We start from the raw sequence: 22,652 nt of genomic DNA, 5'->3' as shown, positions 1-22,652 counted from the left end.
TAACTTTTCAATATTTTAAATAAGACATAATAGGGTGTCCAGGATTAAGGAAATTGTAGAACTCAGCAGAGTCATTGGAGTCCAGAGAAATCTGGATGTGCCTCTTGGCTCCTTCTCTTCAGATCTAGGAAACCTCTAATGTTCCTTCCTTCATCTATGAGGCAGAGCAGGGGATACCTATCCAGACAACTTCAATGAGGGGGATTAAGTGAGATATAAAGAAAAAAAGTGAAATGAAGCAAAGAAGTTTCTTTGATTGAGATTCCCTGTTTAACATGATGCCTGATTCCTGGTTTCATTAGCAAATGATAATTAGAAATGAAAGTAATTTTTATTGGCCTCAGCAACATATTTTCTCCTGTATTATTATTTTTTTAAAACTAGCTTGTATACTTTACATGCTATAACATTCATTTATTTTCAGTGTACAATTCCATGAAATTTAGTTTATATAGAGTTGTATAATTGATACAGCAATCAAATTTTAGGACATTTCCATCACCCTAGAAGTAATGTTTTATGTCTATGAATATCTAATTGTATTTAGGAAATGTACTCTTTTTTTAATGTTTATTTTTGAGAGAGAGAAAGGGAACTGTCACATGGTTGGAAGAGGGACAGAGAGAGAGGGAAAGAATCCAAAGAGATTCCATGCTCAGTGTGGAGCCTGACTCAGGCCTTGATCTCACCACATGAGATCATGATCTGAGCCGAAATCAAGAGTTGGATGTTCAACTGACTGGGCTACCCAGGCACCTCAGGAGATGTTCTGTTTAAGAACCCATGATAATCATCATATTCACTAAATAACCACATGTTGTCATCAGAGATAATTATCATTTAAAATGTTAATTCTTCCCAGCATCTCTGATAAGAAGTTGCAGCTGATTAAGAACTATTTGAAGAAAGTAGAGTCTAAACTGAGATCCATCTACAGCACTGTTGTGTGATTGTTGGGTAAGTTAATAGCCAGTGTACCTAATCCAAAACCTAAAGTCTTTTCTCTGAAAATGGAGATTACTTCTGGTAACTTTGTTGCATATAGTGATTTTGGGAAACGAAGTATAGATAATTCTGAATGAGCTTCCCAATGAAGCTATTTGATACTGAACAAGAATGAGAGGCAACCCACACTCCCCACTCCTCCTACAGCTACAGCCCCACCAAAAAAAAAAAAAAGAAAGAAAGAAAGAAAGAAAAAAAAAGGTTAATTCTTCAAGTATGTTACAACTTCAGAATACAGGCTTGGCTCAATACTATTGATACAGTACAAATGAACCACTATATTTTACTTACCTGGCTAAATATTTTGGTATTTTTCAGTAATCAGTCATTCTAAAGAGTATATTCTCTGATACCTTTCTTCTAATTTCTTTTCAGATAATAAGGAAGGGCATCATTCATATTTGTTGATATTAAGAATTACTGAATTTTTAAGATTTCATACAAAGAACATTCCATCATGACCCTTGGTGCTCATTCAAATAAACAAGTTTTAGAAAAGTGACAAATATTGTCATGAAACTTCTGTGGAAAATATTTCCTAGTTAAGTCTTATTCTGAAAAGGTGGTCGTTGATAATACTGAATGTGTTGCTGCAAAGTTTTTGAGAAAGGACAAGCACTTCTATAAAGTGTGCTGTGGGATCAGGTATGAGGGCTCTATGCAGGAAGGCTCTGGTCAAACTGGTTAATTCTGCCAGTTTTTAGCTGTGGGATGTTAAACCAAGTCTCTCAACTCTCTGGCTCACAGTCTCCTCATATGTAAATTAGAGGTGATAACAGTGTTGGGAAATAATCTATGATAAAAGGATTAGTACAGTCCCTGCCATCTAATAAGAGTTCAATAAACGGCTGCTGGAGTTTTACTAAGCTGTAGACTCCTAGGGAATTGGTAAAGGAGCCGTTTTATTAAGTTTAAGAACAAAGGGGTGACTTCCTATTAGGAAAATTATAAGTATGGGGGAAGAGGTTTTTTTAATCTTCAGTAGGGAATCAAAAGTCTCCCCCTCTGACTGGGAAATAATTGTTATTGAAGAACTAAATGAAAATAAGTGTTGGTGCACAAACTCTGTGGCATAGAGATTGGCCTATTGCACTGTAATCTGCTTTTGCTCTTTATCTATGAGGAGAGGAAACGAGGGAGGCCGAAGAAAAACAGATCTTGCTAGAAGGATCCCAGAAAGACATCCTAAGGCCTTAGGTGTATTGGCACAGAAAGGGCATCATCTGTCTGCAAGTAAGCCTGAAAAGCCAGAAATGGCTGTGAGAGGCCTAAGACTGACGAGTTGGATGTCATCTATGCTCATGGCTCTGTGACGACTGATGTGTAGCTGGGGACAAGGATATTAACACAAAACTCAGTGGATCCGGAACAAATGAGATGACCTGATTGTCCGGGATCCTCAGGCCACATGGTCATTTGTAGGACTGAATTAAGAGTGATACTGAGGAGGGCTAATGCCTGGTGATTGCTGGGGACGCTGGATCTCGGAGCTCTAACAGTGTCTCACATTAGGGGTGGATTACAAATGGGGACTGATGACCGCAGGAGGGAATGAGGCAGGCTGATGCTGGGAATAGAATTCGGGGAACTGGGGGCTGCAGACAACTGGCTGCAGCACTCCCACTTGGTCTTTACAGCTTCTTAGAATTTGAATGTACTTCAGTCTTTCCTGGCCTCTCTCACCTATAGGAGAGCTCTATAAAGCTCACAGGTCCCAGGCTGCCAGAGGAAGTTGAGTTCCACCGTGGCAGTGGTATCCATCCAAGATTCCTCAGTTTTCCCATGGTTAGAGCTGGATTCATCTCTGAGGACTTAATAGAACCTGATTTCCCAAGGTCCAGAAGCTTCCTCTGTGGGGCTGATGTCAGGGCTTGGAGCCCTCTTAGTGATACTTTTAGCTCAGTCCTGAAAAGGGGCTTTGAAACCAAGGTGAAGCAAAGTCCGGACTAAACATAACTTGTATGAGCTCAGAAGGGATTTTGCCTACAAGTCCAAACTCTAAAAGATGCAACTCAATCGTCTAAAAAATGGATGATTGATTTTAAAAGACAAGAATGGATTTAATAGATAGTTGTAGGGGACACACTCCTACATTTATTGTTTTATTTAATTTTTACATGAATATCACTGACTTCCTATACCACTATGAATGGAAAGTGGTATATTCTCTGTGTAGAGGTTTTAGAAGATCTAGACATTTCTGCATTCTCAAGGAGTTTCTGGTCTAGAAAGGTGGTTGGTAAACTATGTTGGCAGATTAAGTCCTGCCTGCTGACTGTGTCTGTAAACAAAGCTTTGTTGGAAGATAGCCATGCTCATTTGCTTACCTATCATCTATGGCTGCTTTCCTGCTACAACAACCGAATAGAGTAGTTGCAATAGGGACAATATGACCCTTAAAACCTCAAATATTTACCATCCGGCCCTTCACGTAAAATGTTTTCTGACCCTTGGCCAAGAGTAAGCCACTTAGAAAAGTTGCACTCTTCATTTAACCTTACACCGTGACATGGCGTTTCTTCAGCAGGGTAGAAACAGGAAATGGTGATATGGCACCTTAGGGAGAGAGACTGTAAGTTGAACCCCATTCCATTCTGTGTCTCCTGCCTTGAGTGACATGGGACCCAAGAGGATCTGAGATTTGCTGTGACTCTTCAGAGATTCCAAAGCTGCTGAGTGTGGGCTGTTGGGCTGGAGAGGCCTGGTGAGTGGATGGTGTGTGTGGTACTGACTGGAACAAAGGTCACTGAGTGAAAAAGAGGTTGATTTATATCAGCAGTGGATGGTCCCTCAGGTCCAGGGAGGGGTTTTGGATGAGATAGACCAAAATGTTGGTAAAATAGAAGCTCCCAGGGAATTAATTCAGCAGTAAGAACAATGGCTAACATTCTCATGGCATTTGCTATCTGCCAAATACAATTAACATGGTAAATGCTATGAGATATGCTGTGGAATAACATAGTTTAACTCATTTACTAGTCAGAACAGTCCTGTGAGGTCAGTAATTACCCACCAGTTACCCTCAGAACCTCCTGTTTATCACCTCCTATTTGACAGAAGGTAGACCTAACATACAGAGAAATTAAGTAATTTTGCCCAAATGCCCACAGCAGTGAAGTAACAGAGACAAGACCTGAATGCATGCGGGATCAGGATCATGGGCTTACCTAGTATTTGAAATTGCTTCTCTAAGGAAAGGAAGGAGGGGGTGAGACTGAGTATTTCCAAGAAAGAATGAAAGTGTCTTAGTTACAGATATAGCAACTTGAGGAGAAGCCACACTTGAAAATAGGGAGATAAAGTTATGTATTTATACATCAGATCTATGACTATAAAAGTTATGTATTTATACATCAAATCTATGACTATAAAAGATAAATATCTGCTACAAATGTTAGTCCTGCATTTTCCTTTCAAGTTGTGTGGTGACGACTGGATTGCTTATCTCTCATGAACCAACATTTAGGGCCTCCGGAAGGGTTCGTGTAGAGACTATGACCATGCTCTGAACTCGGTACCCATAGGTGTAAGTAAGTTGGGCACTTAAGGTGTGTTAAATACGCTCTTCTTAAATTTAATGTGTTTGCCGTGTCCTTGAACGTTGGTCAGCTCCCCTGTGCCTCATCCCTGTTCTGGCCAGAGCAGGGGGTCTGGAGCTTAGCAGCTTCTCTGGCTGTGCAGGCTCCACAGGCTGATGGAGCAGAGGCCCTGGGTTACTGATTCTCCTCACCCTGCTCTCTTCCGTCTGCATCCCATCAGTACTGCCAAGCCCACCAGCCACTTGCCTACACTTACACCTGTGCAGGATCCATCAGTCACATGCCATGTAATCAAGTAGGCAGGCACATGTCTGTTACAATCAATATTGTGTTTGAATGATGAGACCCCAGTGTCTGGGAGGAAACTGAAGCCTATCTGAAATGAACTACTTTCCTCTGAACATACAGTTGTAGTTCTTGCAGAAGAACATGCCCACCTTTGGCCCTGAGTTAAGATTACATCTAAGAAATTTTTTTTCTATAGTATTTTGTGGAAAAGTTTTCAAAATCCATTTTACTTACCACTCCTAGACTGAAATGGATGAAAACAGAATTTATAGTTTTTTTAGAATCAGAAATCTTAAACTAAGAGGATTTAAAGGAAGGCTACCTAGCTGCTAATAAAATATAATATTGCATTTATTCTTTTTGATATTGTAAATTCACCAAGAGAGACAGAAGAGAGGTCTGACAAACATTGCTAGTCCTAAATTATCCTAGAAGGTTGGCGAAATGCCAAGAAAAAAGGGTGCTCTGGTAGGTGGCAAAACACTATAGAAGTGCTTGCCATAGCCTTCTTTTTTAAACACAGCCAGAACACTTGTGGGTTTTTTTTCCAAAACGTTTTAATTATATTTAATGGAAGAGTGTTGCCAGATAAACATATCTATGATTTCATATTGCAAGTAAATGGAAAAAATGGATCTACTTTTAAAGATTTAATTAACACTAAATGGACTAATTATGTCATTAGGGTGCATTAAAAATTATCACCATTGGTGACTTTTTTTTTAGAAAGATCACACAGCCCCGAATATTTCCCCCCAAATATTACAAATGCAATTTTCATGTAATATCCTTTAAAATATTTTTCTGGCAAATGTTATTCTTTTGAAAGTTTGGAAAATGTGGCAATGTAAAAGAAAACAAATTACTAATAATCTCCAACTGCACATGAATACTGTTAATGTGTAGAAGGCACAAATGCTTATTATATTTATATATTTGTACTCAAGTATATATATTTGATATAATCACATGCACATATATTTGAAATCATACTATATATTTAATTCTGTATCCTACTTTTTCACAAGAAAATTTCTGAATTTATGCTATTATAATTTAACAAGTCGATTATTTCCAATTTGTGTGTATAAGTAACATTTTTTGATTGAAATATCTGTTCATATTCCTCTCTCTTCTTTCTTTCTTTCTTTCTTTCTTTCTTTCTTTCTTTCTTTCTTTCTTTCTTTCTTTCTTTCTGTTTTTTGTTTTCTAAATTTTGAAGTAGTTTTATTGGTGGCACCCATCACAGTTTCATTTATCTACTTACCTCCATTCACACATGCAGGACAACATATTACTCTTAGATTTTATATATGTGGACTGGCTTATAAAAGACTCTTGTTTATATGAAACTTAATAGTTATTTTTAATTGCAATGCAGTAATGTAATAAGGATATGTATTGCACATATTGTCAGATTTCATTTTTATAGATGAATCAAGGACAAAATATTCTATACATAAATACTGAGGTTTGTGATTATTTATACTAAAGAATATTTCTTGCTCATTCCTAAATTTATTTGAAAATGAGACTATATAATGACGTTCCAAGCAATGTAGGTAATATAATACAGATGAATAACATTCCAGACAAAGACGTTTGAAAATAGAAAGATACATAATCTATTAATAGTATTAATTAGACATTAGAACTTTATTTTTTAATTAATAAATTTTTTAAAAAATTTACATCCAAGTTAGTTAACATATGGTGTAATAATGGTTTCAGGAGTAGAATTTAGTGATTCATCACTTACATATACCACCCAGTCCTCATCCCAGTGATCTCCTTAGTGCCATTGCCCACTTACCCCATCCCCCTTCCCAAAACGCCTCCAACAACCCTCAGTCTTTTCTCTGTATTTCAGAGTCTCTTATTGTTTGTCTTCTTCCCAGTTTTTGTATTATTTTTGCTTCCCTTCTCTTATGTTCATCTATTTTATATCTTGAATTCCACATATGAATGAAGTCATATGATATTTGTTTTTCTCTGACTGACTAATTTCACCTGGCTTAATACACTCTAGTTCCATCTACATTTTTGCAAATGGCAAGATGTCATTCTTTTTAATCACTGAGTAATATTCCATTGTGCTGGAGGCCGGCTCCAGCATGTCCAGGGGTCCCTGAAGGATGGACGCTATCGACGAGAGAGTGAGAGAGCCCCGGAGATTCTTTCTGATCACCAGACAGGCATCTCTGCTCTGACTGGGGCTCAACTTTATTTTATCATTAAGTGTTTGGGGGATGGCACAGAAGTGGCATTTGCCTTAGACAATGGTTTCTGATAACAAACTTCTTTGATATGGAAGAAATTTCCCAGAACATAGATATGTAGAAGACTCATGCATAACGTTTACAATAGTGACTGATGTAGGGGATTTAGATGCTTATCCTAAGGGGAAGGGAGGCATCTTTAACATACCAAAGTTTTTAGCATAAAAAGGGTGAAGTTACTTCTCTCTGGGCAGGGGTCAACAGCTTGTTTATTTAAGGTGGAAGTATCAAGAAAAACAGGTCTTTCAGGGAACACCTCTGCTCTCATAACCACAAAAGAAGAAGTTCCTCAATAGGTTCCTTCACAGAGAGCAATCAGCATATACAAGGCCAGAAAATGCTCTAAGCAGAAACAAATGGGTGGGGATGGATATTTGCCCTTAACTTTAAATTAGGCTCTTAGTCTCAGGGCCAGACTCAATTGTCTTTGATATGCAAGGCCCATAGGAAGAGGCTTTTTACTATCATTCACAGAGCTTTCATCTAAAATCTCTTTTGTAAAGGCAGGAATATGCTTTTCCTTATGAGGAATCTGTGTGGAGAATATCGGCCTGATATGGAATAATGTGAGGCCTGGTCAATACCAGCAGCCTCATTTCCAACATGAGCCAGTAGTAGCAGAAGGAGATACCAGTTTTCATTTCTCATGGCAGGCGCTGTGTAAACGCTACCATATCCTTGCTGTGACTGCCATCCAGAGAGGCCTGTGCAGCTCCCGGCACCATTGTATGTGTATACTGCATCTTCTTTACCCATTCATCATTCAGTGGACATTTGGGCGCTTTCCATACTTTGGCTGTTGCTGACTACGCTGCTATAAACTTTGGGGTTCATGTACCCCTTCAAAACAACACTCTTGTATCCGTCGGAAAAGTACCTAGTAGTGCAATTGCTGGTCATAGGAAAACTCTTTTTTAAGTTTTTTTAGGAGCCTCCATACTGTTCTTCAGAGTGACTGCACTAGTTTGCATTCTACCAGCAGTGCAAAGGGTTTCCTCTTTTTCTGCATCCTTGCCAACATCTGTTGTTGCCTGAGTTGTTAATGTTAGCCATTCTGAGAGGTATGACATGGTTATCTCATTGTGGTTTTGATTTGTATTTCCCTAATGAGCATCCTTTCATTTCTGTTAGCTGTCTGGAGGTCTTTATTCAAAAAGTGTCTATTTAAGTTTTGTGGCTGTCTCTTCACTGGATTATTTGATTTTTGGATATTGTGTTTGATAAGTTCTTTATAGATTTTGGATACTAACCCTTTATCTGATATGTCATTTGCAAATATCTTCTCCCGATCTGTTGGTTGCCTTTTAGTTTTGCTGACTGTTTTCTTCACTGTGCAGAAGCTTCTTATCTTGATGAGGTCCCCATAGTTAATTTTTGCTTTTGTTTCCCTTGCCTCCAGACACATGTCAGGTAAGAAGTTGCTGTGGCCAAGGTTCAAAGAGATTGTTGCCTGTGTTCTCCTCTAGGATTTTGATATCTTCCTATCTTACATTTAGGTCTTTCATCCAATTTGAGTTCATTTTTGTGTATGGTGTAAGAAAGTGGCCAGGTTCATTTATATGAACACTGCTGCCTAGTTTTCCCAACACTATTTGCTGAAGAGACTGTTTTCCGTTGGATATTCTTTCCTGCTTTGTCAAAGATTCATTGGTCATATGTTTGTGGGTCCATTTCTGGGTTTTCTATTCTATCCCATTGATCTATGCATCTGTTTTTGTGCCAGTACCATACTGTTTTGATGGTTACAACTTTGTAATACAGCTTGAAGTCTGAAACTGTGATGCCTCCAGCTTTGGTTTTCCTTTTCAGAATTGCTTTGGCTATTCAGGGTCTTTTCTGGTGCCATAACAATTTTAGGATTGTTTGTTCTAGCTCTGTGAAGAATACTGGTGTTATTTTGATAGGGATTGCATTGAATATGTAGATTGCTATGAGCAGTATTGACTCCTGTTTCTTTCTTTAAAGTGGAGTGCTAGAAGACACTTTTGAGTCAGAAAGACTCAGCATTTTAAGGTTCTTAATGTAGCTTGCCAAATTACCTTCTAGAATCTTTGTGATGATTTAATACTTCTGTCATCACTGAGAGTTTTCCCCTATTATTTGAACAATTGAATAAATGAAAAATGGATTGTACAGCTTTATTTTTCTGTCTATCATTACTACTACAGAGTTTTACCATTTTCACATTCATACATTAGCTCTTTTAATTTTCTCTTCCATGACTTGTCAGTTTATGATATTTAGTCACTTGCCTCTTGAAGATTTGGGGATTTTCTTACCAATAATGTGTATTTTCATGAGGCATTCGTGGAGATAAATGAACATCTTTGGGGCATAGAATGCACATGGAGATCTCAAACCCGGCTTCCCAGCACGATCCCTGTCTTCCCTCTTCCCTTCATTCTTCAGGAAAATAGCATCATTTGGCATCACCTATCATTTCTTTATGACTTTCTAATGCTGTCAGTTGGTACACTGCATTCTCTCTTTTTTGCTTAGAAGGGGTTTTAGTGCTCAATGATGCTTGGGACAAGTTTAGACTTTGACTGCTTCAGCCTATCCTTGCTTGATATGTAAGATTTAGGTGCCATTGATGTTCTCCTCAACTTTGGTTTATGGATCCTGGATCTTGGTCATATTGAACTGTGAAGAATTTCCTAGGCACCAAAATGGTGGGAATATGCTGATAAACATAGGTTGTCTAAGATTGACTGAAGGGACCGGGACAGGACAATATGACCACTAGGTGTGAAAATGATATTTGTTGCTGTGGTGGTAAGAAAAGTGAAACTGAAAGGAGACGAGGTTGTGGATTCAGTTGTATTGTGGCTGGTGGCTTGTTTCATCTGAGACAGTGGTGCTGAGACGTCAGTACTCATCAGCATCTCCAGAGTAGGAGCTGGGCTCCACCCCAGAGTTTCTGATTCAGTGGGTCGGGTAAGAGTCAGATGACACTGATGCTGCTAGCTGGGAACCAAGCTTCGACAACCCTTGATCCAAGCTATCTGAGAGCTGAGATTAAGCTTTCTATTGTGCTGATCCATAAATGAGATTTATAAACTCTTTTAAAATGTTGCCAGTTAAAGTGGTATCCTCTAGGAGACCAAAATGCCTGGGAAAATCAGAATGACTGGTTGCAGAGTCACCACGTTTGTTTTATTTTTACCTCGAGGGGGCGCCGTTCCCATGTGAATCACTGCTCATAAAGTTGTCTTGCGCATATGCATGTGTCCGTAACAGGTACCCTGAATACTGATAGCGGAAATAATTTTTTCTTTATGACGTCTGATTTTTTTTTGAAACACTGAACGTCCCTTTCACTTGTCTCTAAGAGCACCCAATCCCCAGTCCAAAGATCAAATTTATCGTCATGCTTTCCTCCAGTTTTTTATGGATCCTCTTTTTTTATACTTTAATTATACATCAAGTCAAGTTCTGTTCATGAATTCTGTGAGGTAGTGATTAAAACAGTATATTGTTTCCTTGAAAGGCAATTTTCTCAACACTTTTTGAATAAAACATTTGTATTTTACTGATATATGACTCTGTTTTTCTTATATGTTATATGTGAGTGTATATTTATATTCTAATAGTATGTATATTGCCCTTACTGTGCTAGCTCATTTATTCTACAAATGTTGACTGTGTTCCAGGCACTGTGGAGATATCAGAATGAATACAATAGTCGTGAACAGAACACATGTGGGCTCAGCCTGCATGAAATTTAGCGTCTCAATAATCTGTTCCATTGTTCATCTATCTATTGGTGCACAGGTACCACACTGATTTTAATTTGTGGTACAGAAATTTCCTCCTCATTACCATCATCAAAAAACCATAGTGATCCTTACCTATTTATTCTTCTAAATACCATTTTATAAAGTTTAAAAGAGGTGAAGAAAACCATTTGTGACTTTTTAAAATTAGTGTCTTTGATTAGAATTATCTTACAGTAAGTATTTATTTGGGAAGAATGGATGTCTTTTATAATAATCTTTCTCTCCAAAAACATTGTTCTCCCTCATTTATTAGGGGCTTCTTTCATATTTACAGATTTATAAGATAAAATAAAAGTACTAAAATGTGTTAGTTAGGCTTATAAAGTATATTTTATTAGTGACACAAGAAATTCTAAGAATCTTCAGAGATGAGCCCCTTGGTAGGAATGAAGAAAGAGGTTGTCAAATAGAGAATAGAAAGAAAGCATTGCCCTAGAGGAAGGACAGTCAGTAAATTCTTATATCAAGATAATTATGTAAAATACTATATTTAGTATTAGGCCTACTATGTCTAAATCAGTATTTTATATATATATATATATATATATATATACACACACACACACACACACACATACACACACACACGCCACACATTTTTGTTTGTTTCTTCTACAAAGCGCATTGCTATGTAAGTTTTAAACAGTGGGGACACCAGTCCCTAAGCAGTATTCCTGGGATCATGACAACGACTGGCTTTTGCTATGCAGATTTGCAAACATTGGTTGAGACTTGTATACTGACAACTTAAATGGACAATATGCCCACAATGTGCGTGCCAACTGGCACATGCTGATAACGTCTGACAGGCCTCTCTTGTCAAAGCTTTTGAACACCTAATAAATACAATTGTAGTCTCTTTACCCTTTGAAAAATCGGAGATACTCATTTTCCCCTTTGAGTTACAGATGGTGATATCATAAGAGCCCTGAGCCAGCTGCTCAGCCTCATTGATGCAAGCTCTTATGGCAGACAATAAATTCTTCAAATCTGTGGTTGTTTTTCTTTTTTCCTTTTCTAGCTTGCCAATGTGAAGCTGGTAATAGGGAATATAGGCCTCAATAGCAGTTTCAGCATTAGAGGTCAGGAAACAGACTGAGGTCTGGATAAAGAAATAAACAATGTGCCATAATCACATTCTACCTATTCTACATCATTTGGGAATGAGGTCTTATTGTGTTAAAATGAACTGCTGGTCAGTGCCAGGGAAACAATGTACCCTGAGAACTTAATATTGGTTTAGTGATTGTCTTTTATTACCATGGCTTCTGTGGCCATTGCTCTTATTGGGCTACATGTTCCCCTCTGTGATGTTCAAAGAGACCTAGCCATGATGAACATAATTGTTACCATTTATAACAGTGGGTCAGATTCTCATCCTCTATCTCTGGTGGAACAAAGAGGCAGTAAATCAATGAGATGATAGAATTTAATAATGTACAAAGAATTTCATAGTTGATGAGACCTTTTCAAATGATAACTTAGGAAATTTGAAAACAAGGGTGGAGGCAGAAACTTTTTGTTTGTTTGTTTCTTATTAAGAATCACTGACCCTCTTGGGGAAAAAAACCTCCCCAATCAGATGCATATAAAGGAAAATAACTTTTTCTCTTTTATCTTTTTATGAGAAAGAAATTTTAAAAAACATTATAATGATGTCCAAATTTGGGATTTTCAAGTTTCATTGAATAGCTACATGAAATTAAGAGAAATATGCTCTTTTAATATGATGGGTAACTGGAGATTCCAGGATCAGGGAAGGAAGGAATAGTCACAGAAGGAAGTGGGTGAATGAACCATCGAACAGTGTGGGGATGCTGAGACAGGAAGACGACTAAAGGGGAGAAGCAGAGAGGGGAGAAGGTGGGGAAGAGAGAGCAAAAGAAGAGAAACGGGCCAGAGGAATCAAATATTTACAAATAGAGCAGACAGACAAGGGCAAGATGAATAAGAAAATACTTGAGAGGGAGAATGTGAGAGGGAAGCAGGATGAGGAGGCAGGAAGAAGGAAAAGGAGACAATGAGAGATGAAGTGAACTCCCTGAGTTCTGAGATAACCATGTGTTTTGGTTGGGTCCTTCTATTGTTATTTGGACATCAGAATCAACAACCACCAAATTCTTCTGAAAGCCTCTGAGGCTCCCCTCTTTCCATAGCTTGATCCCCTGCTACTTATTCCTGACAGTGTAGTGTGGTTTTTATAATCTATGCTGACCCTGATTAGATTCAGCAGGAGACATCCTTGCCCTTAGCCCACCTTTGCTTTTTGGTTTCCATTTCTTGTAAGCAGGTCTCTTGTCATTTGTTTCCGGTGCCAGGGCATCTATCCTTGGCTATCTATCTCTCTAGTACTATTTTTTCTCTAAGTGTAAAGTGTTGCCTTTCTCCTACAAGTACCTTTTCTGGACCCTGGAGCCCTTGCTTGCAACCCAAACCCCAAATCTCAATTCACAGAGCACCTGCCAGCCTGAATGGCTGGATCTCACCCGTCCGTGTGGCAGTGCGCCTGGCTAAACCTCTCCTCACAGACTGCCTAAACCTCCACATTTTGGATCTTTCGGCTACTTTTCTTGGCTTGAGGGTTTTTTAGTTACCAGATAACTAATCATATCAGTGTCCTAAAATATGTTAATCTTCCTTTTGAAGTGTTATAATTTATTTTTTTTTTTTTGCCTTGAGATGTCTTTTTTCCCCCCAAATGTCAAGGGGAGAAAGCATGTTAAGTAGATTTCTTCATGGGATTCTGGAAATAATAATTATGACAAAACAATTTAAATTTTAGAGATGTAATTGTAAAATTTAAAAGAGCCTTCAACTTCCTATTTATGAGCAGGAAGTCTCTCTGACATTCAAATGATGCCAAAATACCTTACCTTTGTTCTTTGGGAAATTAGGCATTTCTGTATTCCATAATGCATAGAAGTTTTATTTGGAATTACTCTCACATGCTACTTACTAGAAATGGATGGAATTAAGTAGCTGGTGACCTGAAATTGTCCCATTTCCAATTTGTAAGTATAAGTGAGGTGTTGATCACAATTAAATTTCCTTCCCAATTAAAAATAAGTTTTTTCTTTCATATATTTAATATACTTCTTTTTAATGTTTTACTAATAACTTTTGACTGTAACACTTTCCTTCGATCCTAATTTAAGGGATGGTGGTGGTAAGAGAGGATTTAGAATTTCACTGCGATTCACCTTTACACAAAAAAGATGTAGCTTAAAGCAATGTCCAATTTCTTCTTGAAACTTTTGTTATCTTACTCATCCTATCACTCATTAGCATGTTCTGATTCACTTTGTAGGAAGAGAACAGAGTCAGCTACACTCTGGTCTGTCAGGAAAAACAAAAACAAAAGAATACAATGTCTTAAAAATACCTTTCAAAACATAAACCCATTATACCAGAATGAACTAGCAGGAAAAGGTATGGGCCTCAGAACTGGCCTTATCTTTCTTGTATGGAGTTCTGATGTAAGTGGTGTGGTACGCACATGTGTGCACGTGGGCACGGGGTGGGGGTGTTGGTGTAATGATGCGAGAAGGGAGAGGCAGGCAGGGCAAGGAAATCAGATGGCCTTATGCACATTGTCCCCAAAGCATGGAAAGCTCAAAGGATCATTGATTGAAATAGCATCTGGGAGATGCAATCAATGAGAAAATCATGGCAACAAGTATGCAGATGGCAGGTGATGGTCCGTATCAGGTGGGAATGGGCAGAGTAGCTCTAGGAGACAAAGACACTGACACTTACATTTTACTTTGGAACTGAGAAGATACTAGGGCTGGACTGCATTAGGGGGGAATTTTCCTGGACTAAAGTGCTATCCATTTAAAAGCATGAGTGCTGTATGGGTTGAACTGTGTCCTCCAAAAAGATGAAGTCTCAACCCCCAGTAGCTGTGAATGTGATCTATTTTTGGAAATAAGGTCTGTTATGAGTCAACAGGTCCCCACCCACCTCCAATTCATTTGTTAAAGCCCTAATCCCTGGTACAGCAGAATGTAACCATATTTGCAAATAAGGCCATTGTAGGTGTAATTAGTTAAGATGAGGTTCTTAGGGTGGAATCTAATCCAGTCTGACTTGTGTCCTTATGAAAAGCGGAAATTTGAATACGGATGCCATATGAAGATGAAGGTTGAGAACGGGGTGATATAGGAACATGATTTGGAATATATAAGATTAGAAGGTAACTTAGAAAATGGGTTACAAAAATGTTTAGCTTAACTTGTTATCTAAAATTAATTTGGGGTACCTGGGTGGCTCAGTTGGTTGAGCTCAGGTCATGATCTCATGGTTTGTGGGTTCAAGCCCTGTGTTGGGCTCTGTGCTGCAGCTCAGAGCGTGGAGACTGCTTTGGATTCTGTGTCTCCCTCTCTCTCTGTCCCTTTCCCTCACACACTCTGTGTCTCTCTGTCTCAAAAATAAAGAAACTAAGAAAAAATTTTTAATTAATCTAACTAAAATGGTATTTTAGATTAACTCTGCTATTTTTAAAAAGTCTGAGTGGCTATCTGAGAGCAGTAAGATTTGTCCCCTAATGTGTTCCTGAGGGTGGTGGCTCTAATCATTATTCTCAAACTACTAGCCTGTTAATATTTATGAAGATGACTGTGGAGTACCTGGACCTCCTTGTAAGTCTCTGTTCCCTGCATAGGAGAGCCAGCCCCACATGGAGGGGACTACTTTTCTCTGTTCCTGGTTATAGGACAATGCCCATTGTACATATTCACCCAGAAGGTCATTAAGGAAGAAAAATGGCCCACTGGCTTTACCAAGGTTTCTATTACCTGAGTTAGTTTAGTTATGTCTCCTCTCCCCCTATCACTTTCCACACATTCCAAGGATGTTCTCAAGTTTCCTAAAGAAGTATTTTCATAGCTAGGATCTTGCAGTTTCAAAGCCATAGCTCAAGATAAAGCCTAACCACAAAAAACAGGATTGTATTTTATATTATGCCCCCAAAACAAGCGTTGCAAACTAAAATGCCTTCAAGGCCGTGAAGGTAACTTAAAAAAATAAAGTAATTGGAAATGTGTGTGTTAAATATGTTGGCATATTCTTCACTTCCTCGGGGAAATATGTTCCATCCCATTTTTTAAATCATATTTCATTTTTAAACTTTTTATTGAAGCTTAGCTTATGTTCAGAAAAATCATAAGTTTCAACTTTATGAATTTTCACAAAGTAAAGAGCACCCATGAAACTAGCTTGAGGTTGAGAAGCAGAATGTCACTAGCACCCTGTAGAGGCCCCTCCTTGGAACCATTCATGGTCATTACCTTTCCCGGGGGTAACCATTATACTGAATTTTAACACTGTAGATCAATTTGTTATTCCTGTTTTTGCATCTTATACAAGTGGAAGCATACAGCATATAGTATTTAGTTATCTTGTTTTCTAAGCATTATGATATATGTTTGTGATTTCTTCATTCTCATCACTGAATAGCAGGTCATTGTAGGAATATACTGCAATTTATTTAACTATTTTAAATAGGGATTTGGGTACTTTTCAGTTTTCTCTATCACAAAAAGTGCTGCTATAGACATACTACTCTGGCCCCCTACCTTTCTCTATGCATGCTTTCCATTTGGGCATTCCTGAACTGTACCCTTATAATAAAGGATGAATAAGGTAAACATAAGTACACGATTTTTCTGAGTTCTGTGAACTGTTCTAGTAAATTATGGAACCTGAGGAGGGGATCATAAGAACACCTGATTTATAGCCAGTCAGACGTGTAGATGGCTCTGGACTTCTGAGTGGTGTCTGAAGTGGGGGCAGTTCTGTGAGACTGAGCCCTTAGCATGTAGTGTCTGTACTAAGTCTGGGACAGTAGTGTTAGAATTGAATGGAACTACTGGACACCACTTGGTGTTTGGAGAACAAGAGAATTTCGTGTCAGAGAAAATGCTTCAGAGCATAAAATTTTATCATTTCCTCCTGTCTTTTAAATATTGGTCAAGGGTGCTTGGGTGGGTTAGTTGGTTAACCATCTGACTCTTGATTTCTACTCAGGTCATGATCTCAAGGTTGTGGAATCAAGCCCCACGTTGGGCTCTACACTGACAGTGTGGAGGCTGCTTGGTATTCTGTCTCTCTCCCTCTCTTTCTGCCCCTTCTCCTCTTATGCTGTCTTTCTCTCGCTCTCAAAATAAAAAAAAAATAAAAGCTTTAAAAAATAAAAAAATTTAAAATAAGTATTTGTCTATCTGAGATGATATTATCTTTGCATATTTCTGATTTTGACAGTTTGTATTCTTTTTTTTCTTGATTCATCTTCCTACAGCTTTATTCATTTTACTAATATTCAAAAATCCTTTCAGCTTTGTTGATTTTCCTTGTTGAATAATTGTGTTTTATTCTATTAATTTCTATTCCAAATGTATTGTCTTCATCCTACTTCTTTAATATTTTTTTTAGGAGGGGAAATAATTTGTTGAAGTTTTATCTAAATTCTTGAGTTAGATACTCAGATCACAAATTTTAAACTTTTCTTCTTTTCTGATGTATTAATCAAGGTTATAAATGTTTTTCAAAGGATGACTTTAACTGCATTCCACAAATTTTATTATGTCTTAATCTTTACTATTGTTCAGTTCAAAATATGTTTTTTTATTTTTCATTGTTATTTCTTCTTTTTTTATATTTTTCTTAATGTTTTTTATTTATTTTTGAGAGAGAGATAGAGGCAGTGTGAGCAGGGGAGGGTCAGAGAGAGAGGGAGACACAGAATCTGAAACAGGCTCCAGGCTCTGATCTAGCTGTCACGACAGAGCCTGACGTGGGGCTCGAACCTACGAACCGGGAGATCATGACCTGAGCCAAAGTTGGATGCTTAACTGACTGAGCCACCCAGGCACTCCATTTCTTCTTGATTTTTGTATTAATTTAGAATCTATTGCTTAACACTCAAGAATTATCTCAGAGAATATTCTTTGTATGATTTCAGTCCTCTGCAAAATTTGTTGAAAATTGCTTTGTAGCCTAGCATATTGCCAATTTTGAGAAATACTGCATGTGCAAAGCTATCCTGCAATTGATATGTGTAGTATTTGACATATGAGGAATATGCCAGGTGTGTTCAATATTTTGTTCTCATATCCACTGTTTTCTTATACTGTCCTCTTTGAGGGTAATAAAATATTTCTGTTTTTTAAAATTTTAATTCCAATTATCTTGTCTGTTATATCTTCTTCTGTCATTATTTAATACTTACACTTGACTTACGGCAGTCAAATAAAAATATTCCTTTTATCAATTCTCTGATTATGCTGGAACCTTAGGATACTTTAATTCCATTTATTCTCAATATGCCTTTCTCAATGCTCTGATCACCTATTTTAGTGCATTTTAAACCCTGCAGGGCATCAGTATTATTGTTTTCTACAGTCACCCTCCGTTTATATTTATCCACGTATTTATCACTTTATGCCACCTTGTATTCTTTCTTGCATTTTGTGCAAGACTGTTTTCCTTTTGCCTAAGGAATTTCCTTTAGTAATTATTTTAGGAAAATCTACCGGTGATAAATTTTCTCAGTTTTTGTTGGCCTGAAAATGTCTCAATTTTACCTTCATTTCTGAAGGATGTTTTCATAGACTATACAATTCCTGTTTGGCTCTATAAAAATATCCTTGGTTGTCTTCTGGCTTCCACCCTCTCTGTTAAAAGATCAGCCCAGTCTTATTATTTCTCCTCTGAAGATAATATGCTTTTTTTCTCTGCCTGTCTTTAAGATTTTTCAGTCTTTGGTGTTTAGCAGTTTTACTACAGTGTGCCTAAATGTGGATTTTTTAAAATTTTAAATTGTGGTGTTTATAGCACTTCTCGAATATATGAGTTGATGTACCTCATCAGTTTTGAATGTTCTAAGAGATATCTATTCAATATTGCTTTTGCCACATTCTCTGTATTATCATTTTAGGACACTGTGTGTATCACAGAACTAATTAAGATGTCATATATTTCTTACAGTGTTTTCTTAATTTTCCAAAAAAAATTTTAATGCTTTCATCTGCATATTGTTTCTGTTCAGTAAACTCATCTTTTCAAATGGGCCCCATCTAATGATGAACTCATCTATTTAATTATTGATTTTAGTTATTATATTTTTTAGTTATAGGATTTCTATTGGATTTTCTAAATATATTTCATTCAAAATTCTCTTATCATTTTCTGAACACATTAATCACTGCTATTTTAAAGTCTATGTCTGGTAACTCTAATATCTGGATAACTCCTTGGTCTGTTTCTATATTCTGTTTTCTTTTTGTCTTGACTATATTTCTTGGTATAGCTGGTAATTTTTAATTGAGTGTTAGACATTTGTATGATCATAATAATATCTTCACAGAGGAAATTAATTTTATTTTATTTATATTTTTAATTTTTTAAATGTTTAGTTCTGAAAGAGAGCGAGAGAAAGCAAGTGCGTGCGCGTGCGCGCGCACACACACACACACAGTCGCGCGCGCATGAGTGGGGGAGGGGCAGAGAGAGAGGGAGACACAGAATCTGAAGCAGGCTCCAGACTCCGTGCTGTCAGCACACAGCCCAAATGCGAAGCTCGAACCACGAACTGTGAGATCATGACCAGAGCCTAAGTCAGATGCTTAGCCGACTGAGCCACCGAGGCGCCCCAGAAATTAATTTTAGATTATGATAGGTAATGAGAGTAGGGGCAGGTTACCCTAATCCAGTCAGGGCTAGGGCCCCATCCAGTCTGGACTACAGAATGTTAAAGGATTTAGCTAATTGCAGTGTGTTCTCAGGATGTTGCCCTTCAGGGGTTTCCTCTGAGAGCCAGCCTATTCCCTGGGACCTCATCTCCTTGAGCCCTGAAATTCAATTTTTGTCTCGAACACAAAGAGATTGAGGATAGCTCTGCCTAGTTTCTCAGTCTTTCAGCTGACACTTTGTTCTGAGCCTCTTAGCTTCCAGTCTTGCTTTGCTCATGAATCAGCAAATATGTAAAGGTCAACACAGAACACATGTTTGGTTTAATTTTCTGCCTTTCCCTCCTTTCTAGAAATGTTGACCCTCAAGTTCTGGCTTCTTGGCTTTGTGCTTTCAACTGAAGTTTTAAAAATTTATGTATATTGTTTCTATTTATACTTGAAAGATGTTAGTTTGCTGAAATCTCGTGTTTGCATAGTCAGAAATTCTTTGCTAAACTCTTTTTATATGATGTTACCACTTTGATGGTATCTGTTGGTGTTTTATGCTTTTCTACCTTCAGCTTGTTTGCTGATACAATTTATATATGAATGATGTAGCAAATACATTTCGTATGTGACACTGTATATGTGACTTTTTTCATAACATAGTTAAAATCACTAGTAGATATTGTGTGGATTTCCGTAAAATTTTGTGGGTCAACAATTATTTGCTGTTAAGAATATATTTTATCTAGTACATCTTTCCTTAAGATGATCATAAAACTCAGAAGCTCCCATTTATTTTATTTTGGAAAAAATATAAACTGAGATATATATAAAACGTATACATTTATATAAGTGTTTAGTGGCAAAGTTCTCTCAACTTGTAATTAGTTTTAATATGTTTCTTTAGCAAATTTGCTGTCTTCTCACAATATCTGTGGACAAGACATGCATTTTGGTTTGATGTGATAGCATTTTCTGGGCATTGTTTGAACTCTTTCAGGAAGGATAACTACCTCTTCTATGGTGTGTGTCTTTTAAAATTTTAATATTTAGTGGAAAATTTCTAAGGAAGTGTATAAATATTTCCCATTGTATTTAATGGAATTTTGTCAAGTAATAGATTCAAAAATTTAAGTTTCTTTTTATCTTCAACATGTTATAAATGTTTCATTTAAAAATTTTAGATCTTGCTAATAATAATTCACATAAAAATTAGTTTTTTATTTTAATACATCATGTACTTAGGAAGAGTTTCAACATTAATGACAATGGGCATGAATCCATATTTCAAACAATCTTGGTAATTATGTCAACTTTTTTGCTGATTTATTGTGATGTTTGAGTAGATTGTATAATTTATATGATAATGAGGTTATAAATGATATAGGAACAGAATTTAGAATTTAGGAAAACTTTAGGGGCAGAATGTAGGAGCACTTATTGTTGTTTTCAGGGTACATGCTATTAATTCAAGGACACTCCCTCCCCATTTAAATGACAGCTTAGCATTAAAATTTTTTCTTCACATGAGCTGTATACTTGTGGTCAAATGGTACAATGGTTAGCTTGAAGTGGAATGAAAATGATTCCAAATTCTGTGAGGAAAATCTTGGGAAATCTGGTTCCTGCCTCTAGCAATTGCCTTGTTCCAATGATATGAAACCTTGATTAATAAAGTGTATAAAGGTGGAGCCGTTCCTGTCCTTCCCAGCCTTGCCTAGATGAGTAGAACAATGTTTATTCCAGTAATAACCATTAGAAGAATTCATGATTTTGATGGTCAACCTCAATATTGCAGTGGCTTCTGTGATTTTTAGCAAAGATCTTTAAGGAAAATCATTGTGGAAACTGTGTTTATTACTGACATCTTAAGGTTTAATTAAGCTTTCATTTTTCACTTATGGACAAGGATAAGCACTGCCTTATTTTTTGCAGGTTTCTGAGGCATCTTGAGCTGGGGTCTCTAAAATTGATACTGTTGATGGATTTGTTATATGAATTATCAAGCTTGCCTGATAACAGGTGCCATTACAAATTTCTCATTATAAGGCTCTGTAGTATTAACTGTTTTTATTCCTATTTTACAAAGGAAGAAATTGAAGACTGTATTGTTGCATAACAAATTATCACACACTTATTGGCTTAAAACATCATCTATATTTAATATCTCACATATAACATAGTCTGGGCATGACTTAGCTGGGTCATAGTCTCAGGATTTCACAAGGCTGTAATCAAGGCACTGGCTGGGTCTGAAGTCCTGTCTAAGGCTCAAGCATCCTCTTCCATGGTCATCTTGTTGTGGTAGAATTAGTTTTCTTACAGCTGTAGAACTCAAGGGTGTCTTTCTTCTTCTTGAGGCTTGCAGGAGGTTCTCTTCTGATTAACTTAAAGTAAACTGATTAAAAACTTTAATTACATCTGCAACATTTCTTGACTGCTGCTGTATTCTACTTGTTAGAAGCAAATCCACAGGTTCTACAGGTTAGGAGCAAACACTCAAAGGGAGAGGATTGTACAAGAGTGTGACTCATCAGGAATCACTGTAGAGTATGCCTTCTGCAACCTGCCCATTTCTAGTCAATGATGGTAAGAGGATTTGAATCCAAGGTCCTAGAGCCCACTCCAATAGCTCCCTTTTCTGAAATCCATCAGTAGTAAAATACGCTCCTTTTTATTTTTTCCTGTATTCATGGTCCTCTATTCTTTTCTCTCCTTTTTCTTTCTTTCTTTCTTTTTTTTTTTTTTTTTGAGGGGGGGGGCTTGAAAACTGAATAGAATTTTGACATGACATTTTCGGATAAATTTTAAAGAAAGGAAAAACTAAACCAACATACTTTAAGAATTATGAGTGTTAGGTAATACACAGTATTAATAAACAGAATTTTATCAATCAATATGATTCCCCTTTTACATTTAAAAGATATCTGTTGAGTAGCTCTCAAAACCTGGGATGACAGAAAGACCTCAGGAATATTCTAATAACAATTCATTTAAAGAAATGTAAAATATTGTACTAAGAGAATGGTTTGGCATTCTTAAGTCCCCTTCACCTGACTTCAAATCTAATTGGCAAATAAAAGATAG

At 37.1% G+C, this 22,652-nt stretch overlaps 1 long non-coding RNA gene across 1 annotated transcript in view; it reads left to right on the top strand.

The window, feature by feature from the left end:
- Positions 1-22,652, top strand: part of LOC120236812 — a 232,004-nt gene that overhangs the window by 45,896 nt on the left and 163,456 nt on the right. The gene's annotated exons all lie outside the window — the stretch shown is intronic.

The sequence above is a fragment of the Hyaena hyaena genome, unplaced genomic scaffold, assembly GCF_003009895.1.
Source record: "Hyaena hyaena isolate Hyena2069 unplaced genomic scaffold, ASM300989v1 scaffold_163, whole genome shotgun sequence".
Taxonomy (NCBI): Eukaryota; Metazoa; Chordata; class Mammalia; order Carnivora; family Hyaenidae; genus Hyaena; species Hyaena hyaena.
Note: the sequence above shows the minus strand (reverse complement) of the source record. Positions and strands in the feature narration are given on the sequence as shown.